The sequence below is a fragment of the Python bivittatus genome, unplaced genomic scaffold (assembly GCF_059951505.1).
Source record: "Python bivittatus isolate LINGU-HERP-01145 unplaced genomic scaffold, Pbiv_v1 ctg000980_np1212, whole genome shotgun sequence".
NCBI lineage: Eukaryota > Metazoa > Chordata > Lepidosauria > Squamata > Pythonidae > Python > Python bivittatus.
In genome coordinates, this window is record NW_028277125.1 from 64,878,557 (window position 1) to 64,891,506 (window position 12,950).

At 38.0% G+C, this 12,950-nt stretch overlaps 1 protein-coding gene across 1 annotated transcript in view; it reads right to left on the reverse strand.

Moving 5' to 3' along the window:
* TCERG1L (transcription elongation regulator 1 like) overlaps positions 1-12,950 on the reverse strand; it is a 187,495-nt gene that overhangs the window by 59,150 nt on the left and 115,395 nt on the right. The window lies entirely within an intron of this gene.

Genomic DNA, 12,950 nt, shown 5'->3' on the forward strand with positions numbered 1-12,950 from the left:
ACAAAAGAGAACAGAAACATTACTGTTTTTCACTATATAAAAGTACAAAAGTCTTGGGTCCAAATCTGTTTTAATAAATGTTGGATGTAATCAGAGACTAAATATTAACTATTTAGTAGTAGTAGTAATAGTAATTTTATTTAATGTGCAATTATAACTAAGGGCAGTACAGGTAAATCAAAAGACTATATACAATATAAACCCATCCCTGCAATAAAGCAATATAATAATCAATGCAAGGCATTTCCTAATGCAAAATAAAAACAGTGCACCACCAAAATATAAATCTCTGGAGAATAATGAGAAAGGAAGTTCTTCGAGTTTCATAAAGATCTTGCATAATGAAACGTTTTAAGGACCTCTTTAAAAGTCAAATGGAATTCAAGGGGGAATTGATTCCAGAAAACTAAATGGGGAAAAGCCCTAAAATGTAAGGGACCATTTTAACACAAGGAAAAACCTATCACACAATCAAGCTGAACACACAGGAAAAATGAATTGAAATTAAGTTGTTCAAATAGCTGGTTGTTCCTGTATGCATGGCCTGAAAAGTCAGCATTAGCAATTTAAATGTATACAGCTTCTAAAGATTCAGCCACAGTAGGGGTAGGAAAAAGAAAAGAAAAGAAATAGGAGTGTATCAGGACAGATCTAGGATGATACTTTTCGGGATATGACCCAGTGGGAGGACAGCAGGGTTAGAAAAGCCTCCCAATCAACTACTAACATAATCCAGGTAAGACACCTTCAAGCATGAACTAACTTTTTAGCTGGTTTTGAAATAAACAAGATATGAATGAATTTTCCAGATGTTTAGAAGGTAAAAATGGCATGTTCTGGTAGTTTTATCAATGAAATGCTTTGAAGTAGGTTTTTCATTGAAAAGAATTTCCAAATCACACACCACAAAAGCTGTGTGCCACTGACAATTCTGAAAAGAAAAAGGGAAAAGGGAAAGTGAAAAAGAAGGGTCAATATTTTCCAGAGTTAATTTAAGACCGTGAGAAGTCATGCAACTGGAGATCTGAATTAGGCAGTTAGAGAGGGAAGACCACATTGCATTTTCCAAGCAGGAGGCAGAAGAATAAACTTGGATGTCATTGGTATAGATATGGTAGTTAAAACAAATTGAAGAAATTAAAGAACCTAATGACAGAATGTACAAAGCAAATAAGAGTGAACCCAGGACTGAATCCTGAGAAATACAGATAATTGGAACAGCTAAGAGCAAAGACTCTGCCACTTAACTGAAAATTTGTGATGGGAAATATAGGCTTGAAACCAAAGAGAACTTTTTTTTATCATTGATACCTTATGAATTTGTGGGTATCAAGTACCACAGCAAATCCAACAACACTAATACTAATGACTGTCAATTTTCCTTAGTCACCAGCAAATGCCTGATCACCTGAACCGGTGCCCACTCAGTAGAATGGCCCCACATGAAACTCATATTGAGTCAAGTAAAATTATCGTTGACAGATTAGGAAGAAATGGGTTGATCTTACTAACTAACTATGGAGCATAAGTAAAACAAACTGAACTTTTTGTGCATGTATGCACACACACACACATGCTTTATAGCATCTGGAAAAATACCAGCCATTAAAGAACAATTAACCAACCTAGTCAAGAACATCAGAAAAGAAAGAAGAATAGATCCATGGAGGAAATGGAAAGGATCTGAAGGACGTATTGTAGAGAGTTTCTGAAACTATTTTAGCTACCACTTCTTTGGGAAGGAAAGAATGAAGAAAAGGAGAATGAGGAAGAAGAAAAGCAACAACTGAGACTAATGAGAATGGTGCATGATTCCTGCAAAAGAAGAGGAGCCTAAAGCATTTTAATCGTGAACAAAACTTATGTTCCAAATTCAACAGGTGTAAAAGAAGAGGAACTTTCTATAGCAGGCTGTAGGAAAGTTGGAGATAAGAGAGGCAGGAATATAGCAGTAAGCTGTCTGGGGGACTTAGCCTGATCAAAAATTAAATTACCAAAATAGCTTGGCTTGGCTCATTCCCTGCACGGCAAAAAAGAGTAAGGACTTCATGAAAGGAATCCCTATAGTTGGCAGATATCTTTCTGTTCTGGCTTACAGATATAAATACAAACCTTCTATAGGTCTGGGGTCAACCATGGATGTGGATTCCTTTTTAAAGCTAACTTTTCAAAAATGGGAACAAAAAGATTTAACACAGCACAAACAGTGATATGAAAGCAGTTGCCAACAACTCAGGAGATTCGACTTCAGATGGTATCAACTGAGTGGGAAGAAGCACTAACATTATCAAAGAATGAGCTGATAGACATACATTGGTCCTGTCAGGACTTTTTGAAGAGTTGAAGATGGGGAGGGTATATCTTACAGGGAATAAATGTATAATAAAATAGACAGGTTATGTTTCTTTAAATAAATAGCTAAATATGGTTTGCAAAGCCTTAGTCTAAATTAACTGGAGGCTGTTCCCATAAAAGAGGAAGTCCCTAACAACTTCTGGGCAAATCCCTAACAACTTCTAACCTAACAACTTCTGGGCGAATTTATACTGCAGCTATCAAAGTTTTCTATATAAATATTTATATAAAATCTTTTTTTTTTCTCTTCAAGTTTTTGCTACTACATTCATCTCATCCTTGCAAGCAAAAACAAATCAGAGATGAAAGAGCATGGCTAAAATATAGACACACCATGGAAATAGGTCAGTGTTATGGTTGAAAAGGAATTCAGCTTTGTGAGAGCAAATGTGGGTATTTCATAAGCCATGCTTTTATGGTGAGACAAAGAATAGGAAGAACAAAGTCCAACTGGCATTCATATTTTCCTTTTATACAGGTGGTCCTCGGTTAACAATGGTAATTGGGTCTGGGACTTCTGTCACTAAGTGATGCAATCATAAAGTGAGATGTCACATAACTGCATCACTTAGTGACAGCAATCCCAGCAATCTTCATTGCTGTTGTTAAGCAAGGTCCTCCTCATGACTTCCTGCTGGCTTCCCACAAGCAAAGTCAACAGGGAAGTCGGCAGGAAGTTGCAAGTCCCAGGCAGCTCATAAGGAGGCTGGCAAGCAGGCAAGTGGCTGCTGTCAGGTGCGGGAGGGTACGCAAAGGGTGCAGCGAGGCTTGGGGTGGCTGCTGCTGGGTGGGGGAGACTTACAGGAGTGACTTGCAATCTTCCCTGCCAGCTTCCCCATTGACTTTGCTTGTGGGAAGCTGGCAAGGAAGGTTGCAAATGACGATTACGTGACCATGGGACGCTGCAACTGTCTTAAGTGCGAGCCAGTTGCCAAGTGCCCAGATCATGATCACATGACTGCAGGGGTGCTGGGACAGCTGGAATTTTGAGGACCAGTTGTAACTACCACTCGTTCAGCACCATCATAACGAATGGTCGCTGAACAAGTAGCTGTTAACTGAGGACTATCTGTACTGTATGCATGTATGTATGTCTTTTTCTTTAATAGTAAAAGTATCCTTCAGACCCACAGCAGGAAAAGGTTCTTTGCAGAAGTTGTTTAGACTAGTTCCTTGAAGTGTAGGGCCACTAGTTCAGGGCTGGAAAGATCTGAACCAAGCAGCTCTATCTACCATATGAAAACATCATTTCAGATGATCAGGTGGTCAGTTCAAGGAGCTGTCCCAAGAAGACATAGCCTCTGAAATGTGATTCATTCTTCTCTGAGCATGGATAGCAATTTCACTGTTAAGACAGAAAATATCTAGCCAAATTCATCTTTATATATTGGCTCAGTGTTCATGTTTAGGTATCAGACTGAACGTTTCATTAACCCCTATCCATTTTTCTGCATTTCTCAAACCGGTCAAACTGTGATAATGAAAAATAACAGGGTTAGATCCAGAGAATAATCTAAACAGGTCATTAAGCACATGATTAATCCTTGCATGCTTGATTTTACCATCCATATGCTTTCTCTTAAGGCAAGTAGCAGTCTTGGGATTTGAGGATGGAACTGGGTTACATAACAGGATTGTTTAAATGTCCTTTCTCCCCAAACACAGTTCCAAGAAAATATAACAAAAATTACACAGTAACCATTCAAGTTCACCTTCATACACTTTTACACAATATACCTAATTTAATTCAGAGATAATCATTTCACTGATTTGAAGAGGGAAACAAGTAGGTTCTTAAATATTCCATTAAAATCAGTGGAATCCTGGAGCTGGACCAGCCTTCATTTATTAAGTATTTTCATTAACATCTGTTATGGTTTGAAATTGATCACTGTTCTTTTGTTTGTTCATTGCAACCCCACTTTAAAAAGTAGGCTAATGAAAAAAATTCTGTCTGAAAAGAATCCAACAAAATACGTGTCCCCCATCATGAATGCGGCTCAGGTGTTTAATGTAGATATTTTAGAGAAATATAGTTTGATTATACAAGAAAGATCTTAATGTCTCTGATGTCCATGCTGGTGTGGTCACTGACCTTGAGCCAGACATCCTAGAGAGTGAAGCCAAGTGGGCCTTAGGAAGCATTGCTAACAACAAAGCTAGTGGAGATGACAGTATTCCAGCTGAGTTATTTAAAATACTAAAAGACAATGGTGTTAAAGTGCTGCACTCAATATGCCAGCAAGTTTGGAAAACGCAACAGTGGCCACGGGATTGGAAAAGGTCAGTTTATGTTCCAATTCCAAAGAAGGGCAATGCCAAAGAATGCTCAAACTATCGCACAATTGCACTCATTTCACATGCTAGCAAGGTTATGCTCACAGTCCTACAAGCTAGGCTTCAGCAGTACGTGAACTGAGAACTACCGGATGTACAAGCTGGGTTTCGAAGAGGCAGAGGAACTAGAGATCAAATTGGCAACATTCGCTGGATCATGGAGAAAGCACGAGAGTTCCAGAAAAACATCTACTTCTGCTTCATTGACTATGCAAAAACCTTTGACTGTGTGGATCACAACAAACTGTGGCAAATTCTTAAAGAGATGGGGGTACCAGACCATCTTACCTGTCTCCTGAGAAATCTGTATGCGGGCCAAGAAGCAACAGTTAGAACCGGTCACGGAACAACCGATTGGTTCAAAATAGGGAAAGGTGTATGACAAGGCTGTATACTGTCACCCTGCTTATTTAACCTATATGCAGAGTACATCATAAGAAATGCCAGGCTGGAAGAATCACAAGCCGGAATTAAGATTGCAGGGAGAAACATCAATAACCTCAGATATGCAGACGATACCACCCTAATGGCAGAAAGTGAAGAAGAACTAAAGAGCCTCTTGATGAGGGTGAAAGAGGAGAGTGCGAAAGCTGGCTTGAAACTCAACATTAAAAAAACTAAGATCATGGCATCTGGACCCATCAATTCCTGGCAAATAGAAGGGGTAGAAATGGAAGCAGTAACAGACTTCATTTATTTGGGCTCCAAGATCACCGCAGATGGAGACTGCAGCCATGAAATTAAAAGACGCTTGCTCCTTGGGAGGAAAGCTATGGCAAACCTAGATAGCATATTAAAAAGCAGAGACGTCACCTTGCGGACAAAGATCCGCATAGTCAAAGCTATGGTTTTTCCAGTAGTAATGTATGGCTGTGAGAGCTGGACCATAAAGGAGGCTGATCGCCGAAGAATTGATGCCTTTGAACTGTGGTGCTGGAGAAGACTCTTAAGAGTCCCCTGGACTGCTATGAGGTCAAACCAGTCAATCTTAAAGGAAATCAACCCTGACTGCTCATTGGAAGGATTGATAATGAAGCTCAAGCTCAGATACTTTGGATACCTAATGCGAAGAGAGGACTCTTTGGAAAAGACCCTGATGCTTGGAAAGATTGAAGGCAAAAGGAGAAGAGGACGGCAGAGGATGAGATGGTTAGATAGCATCACTGAAGCAATAAGCATGAAACTGAGCCAACTCAGGGAGGCAGTGAAGGACAGGAAGGCCTGGCACAATATGGTTCATGGGGTCACGAAGAGTCGGACACGACTTAACAACTGAACAACAACAACAAAAAATTTGATTATATACGTATGCTTAGTACATCCTCAGCAATGTTCTTCTTTGCATTTGTAGGCAATTTTGCTTCCCTTGTACAGAAAAGCACATGGCAGATGATGCCATAAGATGGGTATCTCAACAAGTCACTTGCAACATTTGTTCACACTCTACTGCAGTTCTATTCAGAATACAGATGGAACAAGCTGACCTTTGAACTGGCACTTCCTGAATCCTCTACTCAACCCTTTTCCTTTATCTTATGTCAGTGTTGTCCAAACGTGGCTACTTTAAGATGAGAGGACTTCAACTCCCAGAATACCCCAGCCAGCATGGCTGGCTGGGGAATTCTGGGGGTTGAAGTCCACTCATCTTAAAGTGGCCAAGTTTGGACAACACTGTCTTATGTAAACATAAGGATGTGCAAGACATTCTCCTTCTGATTTGCTTTTCAAGCTTTTGCATATCCACAGAAAGACTCTGACCTGGCTCATGTATTTTCTGTTTTTCTAATCAATGCCCATTTTTCATTTAGCACTGAAAAAACAACTGTGAAAAATGCCACCGAATACATACAGGCTACTTTTGTTAGCTGTGTTTCCCCCTGCCCCCCCCCATCATAATGACATCAATCTGCACATGATTCCCAGTGTAATGTACTCTAAGTTATTTCCCCTCTTTTCCTTCTACTTCTTAAAAAAGAGGGAAACGATAACCTTTTTTTTTTTTTTTTGAAACATTGGGAAATTTGTGCACATCAGGACAACAAAATCTCTATTAAAGATCAAACGAGAAGATCATCTTGGTACCCTTCTATAGATTAATGGCTGCCTTAATTATTGTGAAAATACAATCCAGGAATATTAAGAATGGATTGCCTATTTTTTTCATTTCTGTTCAAATTCTCATTTGATCAAACACAAATTGAGTGTATTTATTTGTTAGTTAGTTAATCAGATTTATATCCTGCCTTTCTTTTGGGAGCTCATGGTGGTATACATGGTACTCCCTCCACTAATTTTTGCCCACAACAATCCTGTTGTGAGAAGTAGATTGGGATGGGAGATAATGAGTGGCCCAAAGTCATCCAATGAGCTGCCAAGGGTGAGGGTGGACTTGAAACTGGGTCTCCCCAGTTCCAGTGCCAGTCCAATATCTTAACCAGTATACCACACTAGTTTTCATTAAGAAAGTAATAATTAATTAATTAATTAATTATTAATTAATTAATTAAGGAATTAAATATTTGGCTGAAAAAAAAGTGTGAGTATTCCTATATATCTTTGCATGGAACTCTTCACATTTTCTCATTTTTGCTTGTACTTTTTCACAACCTGGATTACAGATTTTTGCCTGTAAAGGTCAGGGTTGTGCATTCATTTCTCTAGTAGTTGTGCTTGTGTACACATTTATTTACATTTGGTACCATGCACTAGGTTGCAAATATTTGAAAATTCTACATTTTCTAGTGCTCACTTTTTTTTTTCCAGTTCCTCTACATATTTTTATGTAATATATTTCTCATCCTTTCCTAGAGGCAAACTAGAATAGGTCGAATAACCTGTAGCAATAGGTTGTTTATGTACCAGCAAGAGATATACCTCTCTTTGATTACAGTTCCAATGCTAGGTCATTAAGATTAATATATTTCTGAACATTCTGCTGTTGACTAAAAATCTAGAAGCCAAGGAAGGAAGGAAGGAAGGAAGGGAGGGAGGGAGGGAGGGAGGGAGGGAGGGAGGGAGAGAGGTTGGTTTTCATGGGCCTTTTGCTAGTTTGTAATAAAATGCACCAGTGTACTGTTATCTTTAGAAGATCAATTCCATTTGGTTTTTAGCCAGCAGCTGGAGTAAAACATCTCATTTTATTAGGTTAATATGTGCAATCAGTCCAGTTTAGTTGCTATACATTGTGCAAGTTGTTATGTTCTTAGCAAAGGGAGCATTACTTCTATTTATTTAAGATTTCCCTATGCTTCTGCCATGGGAATAAGAAGCAGGAGAGAAAAACACTTCATCTTAATTTCTGAATGTCAAGATACGGGAGCAGAAGGTGAGGTGGGGGAGTTGGCAAGGGCAGCACTTTCTGACCTCAGCATCTGAATCATCCCAAAGGGAGAAAAAAAGAGAAAATACTTTCTGTCAACTTTCCTCTCACATTGTGAGTAAACTTATTCTGACAGCAAATTGTTCCACCCCAAAGTCTTGATATTTCAGTATTATTGTTTTTGCACAGTTGGACTTAGCATTGTTATTTCTCACATTTTAATTCATTTTTTCTTACATTACAAGGTAGGAATGCAACTCAGGTGATAAATCAGTACTATATCTGGACTCAGGGAAGATGTTCAAAAAAATAAATATAGCAAAAGCAAGAACTTGATTCTGTTGAACAGACTTGGGTGCTACAGACTACTTTTTTTTTTTTTTACCCTAAACAAAGGATTAAGTCTGTTGTTTCTGAAGCAGTCTGCTTAATTGATGTAATTTACATCATTTCCATCCATTTATGTCATATGTAAATGTCAAGTCAGTCAAATCAAAACAGCAATTACAGAATTATGCAAATAGAATGTATTATATAAAATACATGAATTCAGATGAAATGGACATTTGGATTTAAGGGACACTTCTCCTCCTAATGGTCCATTAAAGGTTTACTGTACAGGTGGCCTACATTAACACTCCATCATCACTCTCTGTTTTGTGTATCTGCAGTTGGTAAATATGGACCAGATCTTTTTATATACGGTAAGGGTTTTCACATCTCCATGTTTTTTCCTGCCCAGTTCTGTTCGCAGAATGACTTTCTGCAGTGTTTCCTGTGTATGGAGGATGAGTTTTGGTGCATGTAGAAAAGACATTTTTTTCAGCAATTCATTTTTTCAAGAAATTGTTATCCATAGTTTTTAGGCTGGAATTGGACCCCACCAATAATGAGGGTGAATAACAAGAGTATATATCATGTTAATGCTACTTGGCATTTTAAAAAAAGTTTTCATCTTTTAAAGCAGTCAAAATGGAAAAAAAATATAAAGGTCACGAAAGCTACAAAGGTGCAGGAAGGAAAATAAAAAGGTTGTTGATCAAAGCTGGCAAACTATAAAGCAGTCTATAATTTATTCTGCGATTGGGTTGATGGAACTTATGTGAAAAGAAGCACATGCCTAAGAGAGGATGTATGTTTATAGGCAGTTTAACAGGATAAATATATGGTTCTGTTATGCCGGAGGCATTGTGCTGTGAGTTCATCTAGCTTAAATCTGTACTTTTCTGGGAGTATATGTTTCCCAAGTAACAAATGAGAAAGCAAACACCAAAAACAACAGAAAGATCATGAACCACTACCACAGTGATTTGGAAGCATTTCCAACCTACATAAATTATATTGTCAGTAACACTCTTACCAACTCACTCTTACCAGCTCTAAAACTCAAGAGTACTTGAGTTTAACACACATATATGCAAAATAAGTACTACTAGGCAATCGGAAAAAAAAATGTTTCTCAATCTGTTCCTCTATGATCCACTGACCAGAAGGGCAACAAACTACTCTTCAAGTCACAAGTCAAAGGGTTGTCATCAGAAGGGAGTTTAAATATCCTGCCAGTCCAATGATAGTCAATCCGCTAATTTATTTATTTTTTTTGCTTTTTAAAATAGACTTTTCTAGAGATCCAAAAATAGATCTCTATACAGTGCACAAGAAGAAACAGGTTAGAGAAGGAGGCAGATGATAATGTAATGTAAAAATAGATTAACCAAGATATCATAGCAAGATTAGGTGTCTGTGTGGATGGATGGATGGATGGATGGATGGATGGATGGATGGATGGATAGATGGATAGATGGATAGATGGATAGATGGATGGATGGACGGACGGACGAATGGACGGATAGACAGACAGGATAATGTTCAATGCCCTTAGGAGGCATTAGAATAAAATCAAGAATCTTTTACTAGGAACTGCAATTATGCAAAACTTCAGTGTATTCCTGGTAGCAGAGAAATCAGCAAGGAGAACTATCAGATCAGCCTGCACAATGAGTAAGAAGTGAGGGTATGAGCTCTGCATGCCAAGCACAGCAGAGGAGATGGTGAAGAAAAACATGGCTTACTGATGCAATTGCAGAGATGCAAGAAAGATGCAGCAACATTCTGCATAAGGGATGTGATTATATCTCCTCTCAGTCAGAATCAAAGGTAAAGCATTGATCTTTGCTAATGTGATGCTGTTCTGTGTGTAGCAGAAGTGATTCTCTAGAGATAATTGGGGAATGCAAAAAGAATATGAAAGAGGTCCTTGAGACAGAGAATTTTGGATCTATAATTCTATAGGTCCAGGTTAAGGACACTGGCTTATTCTGAGCAATATTAGGGATGGGGCAGAATGGCTGGAAGAGACAATTCATTGGCAAAGTTAGCTGAGCCAATGATTCATCTTGAAATGCAGCAGATTCTCATTCGAGCTTCTCTAAAAGAATATCCAAGTCACTGAAGCCTGCACAGGTGGAGTGGGAAACCTGCAATAAGGTTCTGATAAAAGTGGATTGGGTGGTTTCAAAATGTAAATAATCAGAATATGTACAGAACAAGGCACCAAACAACAGCAGACTCAGCACCTTCTTGTTGAAAGCTTCAACAGCTGTAGGAAACAATATGTGCCCATTGTAACTGGCAAACCTACAGAGTGCACTGGTGGCTTTCTGAGCTCCAATGTGACCTCTTAAGTTTTCTGTATCCAGGAACTGGATGCCTGGAAAGAGAAGCTTAGATTTAAACATCTTTACTTGCTGAATGGCATAGCCCCTGCTTTCCAACATAGGTTTGCATTGTTTCTGGTGAAGAGCAACACCGTTGTTTTTGAGTGATTTATTTCCAGCTCCTCCGTTTGGCAGTGTTCAGCCAAGGTTTGACACTTACAGACAGGTCCAGCTTGGCTGAGGGAAAGAATAGCCTTGTCAACAGCACAAAGGTGTGTCGAAATCAGTCTTTGATTTAGTGGGGCTGAAATTCACATTTGGAGAGGGCATGAACAATTTCATTGACATAAAAGTTGAATAAAGGTGGAGGACCTGGATACACTCTTGCTTGTGGGTGACCCCATTTTGGTGACAATTTGTCCCGTTAGAATACCATCGTGATTGCATTTAACTTGTATGGTGTGTCCTCATGTAGCATTATAATTACTTTAATACCTCATATCATTGTACCAGAAGAAAAGTCAGGCCATAGAGAAAAGGAAGGAATGCTATTATTCTCGTGAGTGATAGAACCCAGTGAAATTTATTTAAACATTCCATAAATGGCAGGCCTCTTCCAAAACAGGATTCATATTCACAGTGGAAACTATGATTCCTGAGCTATTGTTGACAACACTGCTTGATAACAAGAACAACAACAAAAATAGAGCAAAGGAAACCAGCCCAATTTTTCTACTATTCTCCTTGGCTATACATTATGCTGGCATCTTTTCTTTTGGGGAGGGGGCTTCAACACAAAATATTCACTTTTACAAAGTGTCCCATCCCTATTAGGCTCCATTTTTAAACACACTTGATATCTAATTTGCATTATGTTGCTAGGCAGAACAGCGATTAGCTTCAGAAGGCAATGAGAAAAAGTCATTGGATTGACTGTTTATAGTTATATTAATTTATTTTTGTTTTTTAATACAGTGTAAATATTGTAAGCTGCTCAGGGTCTCCAGAAATGGAGCAGCATATATGTTATAAACAAACAAATAAATAAATTGAAGGCTGTATTTGTTCAAATAAATTAAACATATGTAGTTCTCACAGACCAAAAACTGAAATTGTCCAAAGGAACAGAATGCTTGCTTTTCCATAGTCTTTTACATCAAATAAAATTCAGCACTATCAAAATTTATTGACATTCTAAAGCCAGTTCTCACTTTCTTTTAAAACAATATTTAATATTGTTTTCAATATTTATTGCTTCAAACCACCCATTTATACACATTGCTCTTGTATGAATAATGAACTGACTTGGATGAATTCAGAGTACTGAATTGATTCTACAGATCAAATAGATAGATTGATTTGATTCATCAAAGTAAATCATGTCTGCCCAAATCAGTTCAGATCTGTTGGGATGTTTTACTAACATCATTACACATATTGTAAACATCTGAATCAGCCAAATACAATGAAATTAAGTCCAATTTGGAGATTCAGTCCAAATATATTCAGATAATCCAAATCAAATTTGATTGACTTTCTAAATTATTTGAACATTTGAACTGGATGATTTTCCAAATTATTTCAAATATTCAATTTAAATAGAACCCAATTTGCACATCTCTAATACAAATATTCAGATCACTTTTTAAAAAATGCTATTAGTTGTTTTACCAAGAGCCATGAGACCTTCCTCAGAAGAAAAGAAAACTTTAGTCACTGCTTTGTTACTAATTATGGAAAATAATATTATTATTGTTAACAACCAAACTGTGTATTTGCTACGGAGAATGGTAATTAACTTCTTCACAAAAATCTTCAGAAAGATAAGAAATATGCCTAAATGACAATGTAATGTTTACTCCTTAATCTTCTTTTTTTCCCTGAAGATTTAAATTCTTGTCTGTAGATGATCGAAGCCAAGACTTCTCAAAACTGCTTTTTTTCCTAATACTCAGAAGCACAAAAAGCAACATAAGAGTAGAAACAGGCCAAATAAATCTGTATGGTAAACATGGGGATCTATGTGGGGTGGGAAAGTGATGTCACATGAGACATGATATCACATGACTTGACATGACATCAGTTATCTAATTTGTGACTGATGCACATTTTATTATTCATGCCATTTGCATGATGATTGTAATGGAAGGCATGTGCGAGGAGAATACTGGAATGGAGGATCAAGGTTATCAGGAGGGAAGGGGAGCATTCCTGAGCAAGTGCTTCCTCAGCCCGCAGCAGGACCGTGAGGTGAAGAAGCTGAGACTGGCCCCTCCCTAGAG